The 12,316-nt window shown below is 40.0% G+C and overlaps 1 protein-coding gene across 1 annotated transcript in view; it reads right to left on the bottom strand.

The window, feature by feature from the left end:
• BICC1 (BicC family RNA binding protein 1) overlaps positions 1-12,316 on the bottom strand; it is a 102,580-nt gene that overhangs the window by 49,855 nt on the left and 40,409 nt on the right. The window lies entirely within an intron of this gene.

The following is a 12,316-nucleotide window of genomic DNA, read 5'->3' as shown; positions in this document are numbered from 1 at the left end:
GCAGTGCATGTTAGTACTTTCAGTCATCTGCAGCAAACAGTCAACAATAAAAGCAACACCACCAAACTCCTCAAAATAAGCAAGGCTGATTTCAAGAGGAAAAAACAATGCATTAAGAAAACAGCTACAACATGAGTAAATCTCCCATAATAGTCTAATTCGGAACTTGTCTAACAGCTCTTAATTCTTGTTTTCTATATCCATATCTCTAGGACATCACAAAAACTTCCATATTAGCACATGATGAGGAAAACCTAAAAGTGTCAGCCAGACTTCATTGTACAGTATTACTGGTTTCAGCAACTATTGGATAATAAGTTACAGCTGAAGTAAGACATTTGCAGGAGGGTGAAATTCTGCCAGCAACAAAATACTTCTGGATTTTCTGACTCAGATATCAACAAAATCCTATTTTAAAGAATTCACTTGTTTCTGAGAGGGCTTTGAGCTAGAATTATTCTTAATTGTGCACTAGGCAAGGAAATAAAAGGGTATTAGCTGAAAGAAGGGAGATGCTAAAACAAAGAACAGCGCAGGATTGAGTTAAAGAAGATCCAACATAAAAGGAACCACAAGAGAGAAGGCAAAGGAAGAGTGGATGAATTCCATTCAAGACAAGTGCTACATCCCTGAAGCCCTTTACCCTCTAAGTTCAGAGACTGCTGCCTTGATAGAAATTAAGCCCTCTTCATTCCTCATGCTAAAGCAAAACAAAAGGAAAGCCCACAGCTTCAGAGATGCACACTGTCTAGGGACATATGAACAAGACACATATGGAAACCTTCAAAGGAGAACTTTGAGTTGCCAGTCATTGAGATCTGGCCACTTAATATCTTTAAGCTCATTGGAGAATGCAACGCTAAAAATTACCACATCAGACCAAAGAGATGACTACTCACTATGAAACCAAGTTCATCTCCTGTCTTAGGCAGTTAGGAAAAGAGAGAGAGTCTGGATGCATTTAAATGAAATGCATTTGTTGAAATATAAAAATGCTCTGAGTTAGGTAGTGATGTGCTGGCTTTCAACTCCAAACAGTAAACTTTACAATACATTCCAAACTGATTATTGCAATAACAATCCTTTCCAAAGTTTTGAAACCCACTCAACATAGTGGGGGGAGGGAAGTTTTTTGCTAGAGCATTTTTTCCCACCAGTGAAAATAATTTATCTTGCCTGTAAAACAATTTGCGATTTTTAACTGCCTAAGCAGCTCTGCAACAAGAAGGAATTTCAGGTTTTGTTTTTGAGAAATCAGGGCTTTCATACAAACCCTAAAGAAGACCTTAAACTACACTGCTTGCTCATTTTTTAATTTATTTTGTATTGCATTTAGTGTAACAATCATCACAAAGCTCTAGAAAACAAGAAGCTGAATCCTTACTATAGTGGGAAATCGTGAAGGTATAAATGATGTCCAAGTGTGCAGTGGTGAAACTCTGCACAGCATAGGTCACGGAATCATTACGGTTGAAAAAGACCTTTAAGATTGAATCCTATTGTAACCCAGCTATCATCACCACTAAACCATATCCTGAGGTGCTGCATCTACAGTGTTTTGAACACCTCCAGGGATGGCAGTGACACCACGTCCCTGGGCAACCTCTCACCACTCTCAGGGGGAATAATTTTTTTCTTGATGTCCAATCTAAACCTCCCCTGGAACAAATTAAACCCATTTCCTCTTGTCCTATCTCTAGTTACTTGGGAGAAGAGACCAATGCCAGCCTCCCTCCAACCTCCTTTCAGGTAGCTGTAGAGAGCAATAAGATCTCCCCATAGCCTTCTCTTCTCCAGACTGGGCAAATCCATCTCCCTCAGCTGCTCCTTGTATGCCATGCCCTCCAAACCCTTCACCAGTCTTTTTGCTCTTCCCTGGATATACTCCAGGACCTCAATGCCTTTCATACCCTGGGGTGTCCAGAACTGAAGACAGTACTCAAGCTGTGGTCTCACCAGGGCTGAGTACAGGGGCACAGTCACTTCCCTACCTCTGCTGGACACGCTGGATTTGATCCAAGCCAGGATGTGGCCAGCTTTCTTGGCCACCTGAGCACACTGCTGGCTCATATGCTCAGCTGTTAGTTCACCAGCAGCCCTAGATCATTATCCACCAGGCTGCTTTCCAGCCACTCTGCCCCAAGCCTGAAGCACTGCTTGGGGTTGTTGTGACCAAAATACAGGACTCAGCACTTGGTCTTGTTAAACATAATTCTGTTGACCTCAGCCCATCCATTTAACTTGTCCAGTTCTCTCTGCAGAGACTTCTTCCCCTCAAGCAGATCAACACTGCTGATAAATTTAGTATAGTATGCAAAACTGCTGTCACTGCTGCATCAGCTCATAGTTCTGTTTGACCATTCTAACCCAGACAGTTTTGAGAAAGAAAGAAATTTGGAACAGTTCTGTAAAAGCCTCAACTGCAAGTTGCAATGGAAGAGTTTTACTAGCAAAAACTCAAGTCTTATGCCACACACCCTGAAAACAACAGTACTGTTTCTCAATGAACAAAAAACAGAACTCACTTTACAATACACATATAATGTGTTTCATTTGTATGAATAATTTTGTTACAAAACATTTAAAGGAAATTCAGTCCAGGGATGACCGAATCAGAGTTCATGACCTTTGTAAAGTAGGACCCCTGCTTAGGCTTCCCTTTTTGTATAAAGTAAGTAAAAGGGTTTACACTCATCAGCACTGTCCTCAGCTTGAGAGATCAAGTGACCAAAGGGAGCAGGCATATTTGGTAAGAAGACCATAGTAAATAATCTCATCCTTCTCAAAATGAGAGAAATGCTAAGTAATTATCTGTTTACATCTTTCCATTCCTCCCCTTTGGCATTTATGTAGCCAAAATATATACGCTATTCTCAGTGGAAAACATATAGAAGATGATGCAAGATACTGGAAGACACCAACAAAATACATCATCTGTGCTATAAGGCAGCTGGAAGAAAAGCTTTTGGCTTCCTTGTGTTCCAGCTTGAAAATTTTGTAGTTTAGCACTTCATGGAGTTTTTACATTAAATAGAGTAAGAGTTTTCGTACATTGTAATTTCTGTTTAGCTGATTTTGCATGGAAACCGGGGTGCCCTGAATGCAAAAAAAAGCAATCAAGACTTCCCCAAAACCTGTTAACATTTCAGAATTCAAAAAGAAGTATTTCACATGCAGTAAATAAATAAAAAAAAGGTGGGGGACCGGGGGGGGGGGGGGGGGGGGGGGGGGGGGGGGGGGGGGGGGGGGGGGGGGGGGGGGGGGGGGGGGGGGGGGGGGGGGGGGGGGGGGGGGGAGAAGAACAACATACCAAATAGACCTTTCTTCACTTGAAACAAACATTTAACTAAAATAGTATTGTTTATAGGCAGCGCTGTTACCTATTTCTGATCTTCACACCTTTAGGAGTCTTGTATCCTGGCAATTTCTTCCTCAGTCAAAACCCAAAATTAAGTTAAATAACTACAGGTGATCATTAAAACAAAAATCATGATCAGCTGTAAAGCAGCCAAAGACACAGAGGTAGATGAGAAGCAGAGGAGGGAAGCAAACAGTGATTCTTCTAACTTAAACCTTGCTAAGAGTTATCTAATTCCCTCTGGGGTAGTGGTGGCAGGACTTTCTTCTCCAGCAGGGTAACTATCAAAGCAAAAAAAGGCACTGCACGCAAAACATAATGATGTCCTTCCAGATCTTGTTATTCACTGAGAAACTGCCTCTGTGTGTGGACAAAAATAAGATTACAAAATGCAGGGCCCAAACTACATTCTAAGTTGTCTTTAGAGTCATTCCTCACGTTATGTTCCCCTTCTCTCCCCCCCTCTCCCCCCAAAATGAAAAAAATGAAATAATCTAGTCCCCTGTCAAGCAGATACTGAGGAGGGACTTGAAATGCAGGGTAGACACTCTTCATTTACATTTCATGAGCGTATCTTGAAGCAGCAAGTATAAGAGCACTTCTAAAGACTTATTATTATTGCAACATGACCATCTGGAGCTTCAGAGGCAATTGAATCTATGTTCAAAATCCCTCAATCTCTATTTTAGCATTGCATCAATAAGTATCCCTCTCCTCACTGATATAAGACAAGAACTATAAAGCACTTGGAGCCAGAAATGACATTCCTGACACGTACTACTAAGAAACAAGTGTTTCCTGATGTAACTGTGTACAGTCAAAATTTACTGCAGAGGAGAAAATCCAATGTGTGAGGGTAGAACAAGAGCAAGGAAGGACAGGGAAGATTAGAAGGAGGAATAATTTACATAAAGGTCATGATCACAGAAATTATGTAAGCAAATGTTTTGCAATCTTGTCTTGAAAGTGAATTGCAATCAGCCTTAGGAAAACAGCAATTCTTTATGGATTAGAATATCCTCCATGCATTTAGCAAACTAACTCACACCCAAGGAATATCTCATATGCAGCTGCTGGAGGGAAGGTGATTGATTGTATTGTTACAGCACTGTAGCCATCCTCATTTTTAATGGGACTCTTTCCTGACAAACAGTTTTTTCCTGATCCTCAAGAAAATCTGCTCCATCAATTTTACAGAAGACAGACAAAACTTACCATGCAAGACACTAGAGAAAGTAAAAAAAAAAAACCCAAACAAAACCAAACACACAAAAAACCCCCAAACCAAAAAGGAAAAAAGTAGTACCATTGTAATGGCCTTTCAAAACATGATAAACGTTTTCCCACAAACATCGACTATGAATGGGAAGATAGCTTTACTGTCCTAAAAGCTAAACACGCTCTTTTTGCAGATCCAGATCAGCCAAGCAGTTGTCCTGGAGAAAGCAAGCCAAGCATTATGCTGATATTCTAAGCTCTGCAGGTAGAAATATTTCTATCATCAATATCCACCTTCACTTCCCCCAGCAAAACAGTTTCCTGACCTTCTTATGTATCTTTTTTGCTCTTCTACAGGTGCATTTTAACTGCTTGATAATTCACAGGGATGTTTAAAGGATAAAATGAAAAATCTCAGTGCTGACTGAATAACCTTAAGGTGAAGTAACTGTGAAGCCTTTGAAAGCAACATTTGGAATGATAAAGTCAGATCTAAAGACAAAAACTGTAACAAGTTGGGGTTTTTTGTTAATTCGTTTTTTAGCCTCAGAACCAGTCCAAATCCAGGTTTCTTAGAAAAAGGGGATCAAAACATGATGGAAGTTTATGTCATCCATCATCTAACACAGATTTTTAAGTACTTGTTTTTCCAAATATTACCTACAATATTATTCAGGATTAATTAATTAATTCAGGAGTTAACTGAAAATACTACGAGAAATAGAGCAGTCTTATTGCATTTTTCTTACAAGATAAGCACCATCCTCACTTCATGCCTGTTAACTTTCCTTTACACCTAGAACAATCTTAAACAAGTAGTAAAATTAGTTAAAAACTAACATGCAGTACTGTTTTATTCTCAGCAATACCTATAAAATGGCTTGGTAGTAGACACAAACACTCGTTTTAAGACAAATCTAGATCTTTATCTACCACAAAATGCACAGAAGCTGAATTCTATATATTTGGTTTTCAGAAATCAAATGCTCCAACTGTTTCAACTCCAAATAGGCACAAAAAGTAAACAGGGATTGAGGAGGTGGGGAAAGTAGAGAAGAGAACAAGACAAGACCTAATTGTGCAAAGTTACTCAGGAACTGACTGTAAATTCAGCCTCTAAGACTAGTGAGGTCAGAGTAAGTGCTTGAGATGCCAGAGTCAGGACACATCAATGGTCATAGTGCAGTGTCCAGGACTACTGGGTTTGGTGATGAAACATGAGACATGTAACAAACTGGAAAACACTGGAGATGACAAAAGCTTAGCCCAAAGCTCAGTGCAACTATGCAGTCTAGCCCACATTTGGTATAGCGAGGGATTCCTACCCCAAGCCCTGTGTGGCTTTTTTGGCCGATTAGATGGTCTGCATACAAAACTCTGAACTAGCGTTCACTGTTTCTATACAGCTACTACTCTAAAAAGAAGGCAGCATAGTGTGTCCCACTCCACAGTACTAATGATGCCTTTCTGCAGGTGAAGGCAAGGAGCTATTTCTGAGCAGGTGGCCCCAAGGCACCCATGCATTCCACACTAAACACCATTTATTTTGTACTTTGTTCAGAAAGTTTCAGCCTCAATGAAAATACCAAAGGTCACAGGTAATACTTTCATTTTAAATAAGTGACTAAAATGTATCTGTATGCATGCCATCAATGAAATCTCTACAAGTAATACAAGAGGAAATTTATCTCAAGAAAAATAAATACTGCTTAACAATGAAGTCCCCAGGCACATCATCAGAAATGCCAATATGCAGCCAACTCCTTTGTCCAAAAGCAGAAGCAGCAATTCTCCCCCCTACAAATCAGGAACCTAGTGTGTATTATTGCTTTATATTATTTTCCTACTCAAATCTTCTCCCATTTATTTTGTTTTCTCCAGAGGGAAATGGTACAAGCATTTCTGATCACCAAAAATCCTTCCTCTATTTTAAGAGGCAACTTAACTTTCAGAAAGAAAAAGATTAAGCATCTCAATTGAGACTGCGGTGACAAATTGTTTCACCTTGCAATAAGGTGGCATAAAACTGAACTTCATTACCGACTAAAACTCTGATTCACTTGGAACACAGAGCTCAAAGCAGTGATGTGGAGAGTTGCAGGACCCAAATCTCCACTGTTTCTGGCCAGGGGAAGAATTCAGAACTAACTGCTACTTACAAGAACACAAACTTCTACCCATACTGGGCGCTTGAAGGATTAAGTCTAGAGAGTATCTTTGTATTACAGATAAACTGAAGATTGTCCCTATTGTATCAGAAGCAACACAGATGAAACTGAAGCGGAAGTAAACCCCCTTTCTTAGTCCATTCCCTGAACAGAATGATTGCTATACAAGAGACACGATCAACACAAGAACAGAGCCTTCCCACCACTTTGCTCTGGCTGAACTAAGCAAAAAGTTAAGTAAGCATTCTTGATGTACCTTTTTAGAGAAACCAACCCAACCTAAACAATTTCTCTCTTTTCACTGGGTGTGGTTTTGCCAAAAGGGAGACAAACCTTTCAAGCTCACAAGGTCCGGCACATACTGACAGCCACTGACATTCTCTCAATTTTAATCCATACCACCCTCCATGAGCAGTCTCTTCCTCTTCCCAGGAAGCTAAACGAGACGCGTGTGTCAGTGTTCCCACCACAGCCTAGCACAACCAGGCGCTTCAAGAAGATTCTGTAAATGTATGACCATGAGATTTCTTTGTTACAGGCTATGAGCCAAACTCTAGTCTAATATAGATACTGATTTCTACCCAGAAGAAGCGGGAGATGTGAAAGTTTCTGCCCTTCAAAACTGCTCCTGGGGTTCAAATAGAGACAAAGATGACAACAACGTGTAACAATCCTGAACTCCATGTATCCTCGCAAGCAAGACAAATAGCACCGGAAAAAATTAATAGTGGAGCAGTTGCCATCAGAAATGGCATCATACCTTTAGGGAAACTGTAATTACAAATTAGCAGTTCAAGAGAAGTCATGGATGAAGACACACGGAAAGCCCTTCAGAAGTTACTGTTGAATATGGATAATCATCAGCATGAGACATTTTAGTCTCAGTTCGGTGATTAAGATTTCTTGTGCCTCAAAACGCCCTAAGCCATTCCCACTTGAAGCTCTACCTATGTTTCACGTTCAAAGATTAAAAAGGAGGCCCAAGCAACTTTCAGCCTGACCCACTGGAGACAACTATTTTTAAAAAATTCTATTTATTTGTACCAGTATACACTATCTATGCTTTAAGAGGCATTCATTTGTACATACTCTAACAACATATTCACACATCAGAATTTACCAAAGTTACAAGGCTCGCCCAAGACAAAACTAACAAATTTTTCAGACACAGAAGGGAAAGCACAGGATGTTGCAAAACAAGCTCTTTTGGTACCTTAAATAAACAAACAGGCTTTGAGGCAACTTTCCTTACTCCCTTCGCTGCCAAAGCCTCCTAAACAAATAAAAGGTAATATATGTTTATTAATAACTACTGCATACAGAAGATAAATTGAACAGAAAGGTCATTAAAGGTGCAAACTGATAGATCTATTTTTCATGTCTTCAAATAACTGATTTTTGTATTTTTTTGATCTCAATACTATTGTTTCCAGTATATCTATATGGAAAGAACTGATTTTAAAGGATGGTTTTGCCAAATATTACCTCCACAATGGCCTCAGTATCTTTTAAGGGGATACTCAAGAAGATAAAAAGTCACAGATTAAGTGTTACATACAAAGACTGGAACCAAAATGAAAACAACTAAACCAAACTAAACACAACAACAAAACCACAAACAACCCACCCCCCCAAAACAAAACAATGACAAAAGACCCCATACACCCAGACCAATCCCTAGCCTTCCTTTAAACTCCTAAGATCCTAATAATTAATGAAACCGATTCTGGGACACATGCAACATCTGCCCTCTTCAATTTTTGTGCTTCCAAGCAAGATTACACCTCCTTCGGGGAGTAAGAGATTGCAGTTAAGAGAAGCATAAACATTTTAATTCACATTTTACCTAAATCTACTGAGATCTTAAAACCCCTAAGTATCTGCAACTGTGTAAGTGACTATATTCCTACAAATACCATCTCTTTGATTCAGAAAAACATCCCCAAACAAACAAAAATCCACACAACACAATCCACAACAGCTAAATAATCTCAACCCTTCAGAAACAGTAACACCCACAAGTTAGAGCTGGCGGGTAGCATATTGTGCTTTCCACAAAACCAAATTCTGCAAACAAAAACCTGAAAGTCAGGTAATGAAGAGCTAAGAGGTCCCTTCAGAAATGCTCTAAAAGTCCATGACTGACAATGAATTATGCTGAACTGACTAGTTCACATATAACCTGCAGTCAAGCACTTGACCAGAACTACATGTGTGCATTGTTTCCAGTCACAACCTTCTACATGCGCAATGCCACATACTAATCCTCCAACCTTCTACTATTGCCCACCATACAGCTGATGGTCTCATGCCCTGAGAAATCTCACAATGAAAGGCTATCACCAGCACTAAGACTTGAAGTACTCAAAAAAAAAAAAGTAAAAATCTTGATAAGGCAAGAAATAAAAGCAAACAGAAATGACTCATTACATTCCCCTCTGTCCACATGACCAACCCTCATCTGTTTTGGATTATGAAGTCTTCAGGGCACAGACCAACCACCTTCTTATATTTTATGCAAGAGTGCTATGCATATGTACGGTGCTACATAAATAAAAAGTTCCTTGGAATAATGTCCTCACTTTGTCTGGGAAGGGTCGTGCTTGCTTATAAGGCACGAACCAGATGTTACACAGCTCAATGGAAAAATGCCACCATCAACTGAAAACGGGCTTTGGATCAAGAACAAGTTATAACTCCATGTTATGTATTACTCAGAGAATCAATTAGGACAATAATGTAATAGAGTAAGATACACAAGAATCTTTTACTTCAATGGTACCTAACATAACAGCAAGCCAATCCATGTTTATTTAGGATTACCTGACACTGAACTGTAGACTGGAGAGCTCTAGAGAGAAATCTATCACAGTAGTTATTTCAGACTAAATTATTAGCAGCTCACAAGGGTTTTGAAAAATCTGCACTAGACTATGTTATGTTTCTGTGTCCTCCCCCCAGCTTCAAGCAGAACAAAAACTTAGGAATAAGAAGAAAGTATGCTGAAGAGGGTGGAATTTTTAAAGTCACATTACCAAAAAACCCCATTTATCTACTTTTCACTTTAATTCAGGAGCATGGGAAGAGATGCTTTGACTTGATCTTCCCTGCCATGACAAAGCAGAAACATTAATTTGCTGCTTGCAGCCAAGAACTAGGGCTTATTCTGTAATGTAATTCCATCAGCCATTGCAGAACATGTGCTTGCTTCTGCTGAAATGCTCAGTGAAATAATGCATTTTGACGTTGAAATTGTTATTATTAAACTTTCAAAGTCCAAAGTCCACAGGAGTAGTTTACATCCACTGAGAGTCAGCTTGTTTATGAAAATCCAAGAAAGCAATACTGCTTGTTCACACATTTGAAGATCAGTGGAAGACAACTAAGCACCAAACCCTTACATTAACTCTCCAAAGTCACAGCAGATTCACTAGAGCATATTTCACAAAGCTCAACAATCCAACAGGAGTCTGCGACTTCACACCCTACTCAAAGAGCACGAGTCACTTCTGCTCCTCCTGCAGCCAAACTAAGTAACTGAGCAATGTCCCCTATTGACCAGCCACCCAGCAAGATCCAGCAGCTGCTTCCAGAGGCATCTTCAAGAAGTCGGTGTTGTCTCACTCCCACCAGCCTTCTCTCTCCTCTCTGGGTCTGCATATCTTGACATACAGAATCACCTTCTCGAATCATTCCCTTGCTAATTCTGTCATTTCGACATTCATATGAAAACTGCTTTCACCTCTCATCTCTCTTCCATTCCACAGTAACTTAGGCACACTGAGGGTGGACTTTGTCAGTAAATACTCTTCATGGCAAATAACATCCTCGGGTCTTGATGTGCCTCAGCAATGCACCTCCCCTCCCTGTTCCACTCAACAGCCTGCCAAAACCACCCTGAAGATAGTCTCATCTCCAAAATATTTCTAAAAAATGCATTTGCTACAATTTTGAATTCATATCAAGTTTCTGAAAATATCTTGCTGCCTTAGGTTGCAATGTGTTTCTAATGCTACAGATCACTTTATTCCACACTACACAACCTGAAACGGGTCTTCATTTTACCTCCAGAAATCTCTGCCTTATTCATTTCACATGAGAAAGACAAAAGTTTAACCCTGATTAAAAGGAAATTGGACAGACAGTGAGGGTGAGTAAGCTATGAGCAACTGTCCAAAGAATCATCTGAACAAAGAAAACTTGCAAGGAAGATAGCTTCCATCTGTTTTTATTAGTTGCAGTATTATGTGTATGGTACTTGGAAACTTCAGTAATCTAGAGTTGATGAGACTAAGAAAGCCAGTTATAGTGAAGCAGCTTTAATCTACTGCAGCATCCACATGGTGCCCATACAGTAATTACCACAGAACAGCTTAAGTTACAAGGAACCTTAGAGATATCCACTCCAACCTCCCCACCATGGGCAGAGACACCTTTCCACTAGACTCAGCGGCTCAAGGCCTCATCCAATCTGGTCTTGAACACCCCCAGGGAGGAGGCACCCACAACCTCCCTGGGCAACCTATTAGAGTCTCACCACCCTCTTACTGAAGAACTTCTTCCTAAGATCCAGTCTAAACCTACTCTCCCACTCAAACCACTCTCCCTTGCCCTATTGGTAGACAGCCTTAGGAAAAGTCCCTCCAGCATTCCTGTAGGATCTCTTCATGTTTTGGAAGGCAGCTCTAAGATCCCCCTGCAGTCTTGTCTTCTCTATGCTGAGCAACCTCAGCTCCCTCAGCCTATCCTCATAGCAGAGATGTTCCAGCCCATGGATTATCTTTGTGGCCTTCCTCTGGACTTGCTTCAACAGCTCTGTATCATTCTTCTGATAGGGACACCAGAAATGGATGCAGAATTCAAGGTGGGGTCTCTCAGGAGCAGAGTAAAGGGGTAGAATCACCTCTCTTGCTCTGCAGGCCATACTCCTCTTGATGCAGCCCAGGATATGATTTGCCTTCTGGGATGCATGAGTGCGCTACTGTTGACTGAGAAGCTCTCCATGAGACAAGTATATGTTATGTGGTTAAGCTCTTGGAGTAAGTGGAAAAAAAAACATGTTTTGATAAAATCCAAAAGAACTCTTGACACATTTTCTTCTGTGGACACTAACATTAGAAATGAAACAAGAACCTTGCTCAGAGAAGTGGTTCTCATTGGCAGTCAAGAGCAGCATATGAATATTGCTATAAAATACTACAACAAATGTTTCAGCAGCACATGCACTCCTTCCCACCAACCTTCAAACCACCTGACAGTCACATGCTGGATAAACTATTCCTTCATATCTAAAAGGAGACCTTTGTTTAAAGTACCACTCAAATAAGAGAAAGTGGAAAATATAGCAAATAATTGCATTGACAACCAGTCAAAAGGAGTTTCAAGGCATTTCTATCTTCTCTATAGTAAGAGAAAAAAACAGCTCCTTTTTATTAGCATATTGTATGCAAATCTTCATTAAAAATAATGCATACATATTTTGCACATTATTCTTGGGGAAAGAAAAGAAAAACCATGGCCCAGCCCAAAAAACCATGTTGCTTTGCAAAAGTAATTTCGAAGCCATTACTCT

This window comes from Dryobates pubescens, chromosome 30, assembly GCF_014839835.1.
Source record: "Dryobates pubescens isolate bDryPub1 chromosome 30, bDryPub1.pri, whole genome shotgun sequence".
Lineage (NCBI taxonomy): Eukaryota > Metazoa > Chordata > Aves > Piciformes > Picidae > Dryobates > Dryobates pubescens.
The sequence above is the reverse complement of the archived record's forward strand: the minus strand, read 5'-3'. Positions and strand labels throughout refer to the sequence as shown.